The sequence below is a fragment of the Chaetura pelagica genome, unplaced genomic scaffold, assembly GCF_000747805.2.
Source record: "Chaetura pelagica isolate M959 unplaced genomic scaffold, ChaPel_1.0 scaffold748, whole genome shotgun sequence".
In the NCBI taxonomy this organism is placed as follows: Eukaryota; Metazoa; Chordata; class Aves; order Apodiformes; family Apodidae; genus Chaetura; species Chaetura pelagica.
Genome location: NW_009954115.1, coordinates 40,265 through 40,785, shown reverse-complemented (window position 1 = coordinate 40,785; position 521 = coordinate 40,265).

Below are 521 nucleotides of genomic sequence, written 5' to 3'. Positions count from 1 at the left end.
TTCCCCCAACCCCCCATTTTGCCCCCCAACCCCTCATTTTTGCCACAAAACCCCCTTTTTTCACCCCAAAACAGCCCCACTCCCAAACCTCTCCATTTGGATCCGTTTTTATTACGAAAATGAGCCGTTTTGGTGTCACTTTTGTGTTCAGGTTTGGTTTGTTTTTTCACCCAGATAAGACACAACCGTGAAGCTCGGGCTTGAAATTTGGGTTCAAAACCCCCAGTTTTGGGACATTTCATCGTCCCACCCCCACGTGAAAAAGAAGGGGAAAAACTTCCCCCAATTTTGAACCAAAACTCCTCCTTTTCCACCCAAAACGTGCTCCAGGGAGAGGAGAGAAACCACCAGGGGCTGGAGCTGCTTCTTCCCCCATATCCTGCTTGGGGTGATTTTTGGTTTTTTAGGGATTTTTGGTCAATTTTGAGCAGTTTTTGTTCTTTGCAGGGGTTTTTCTTGTCATTTTTGGGGCTATTTTGGTCATTTTGGGGGCTCTTTTCATCCTTTTGGGGTGTTTTTTT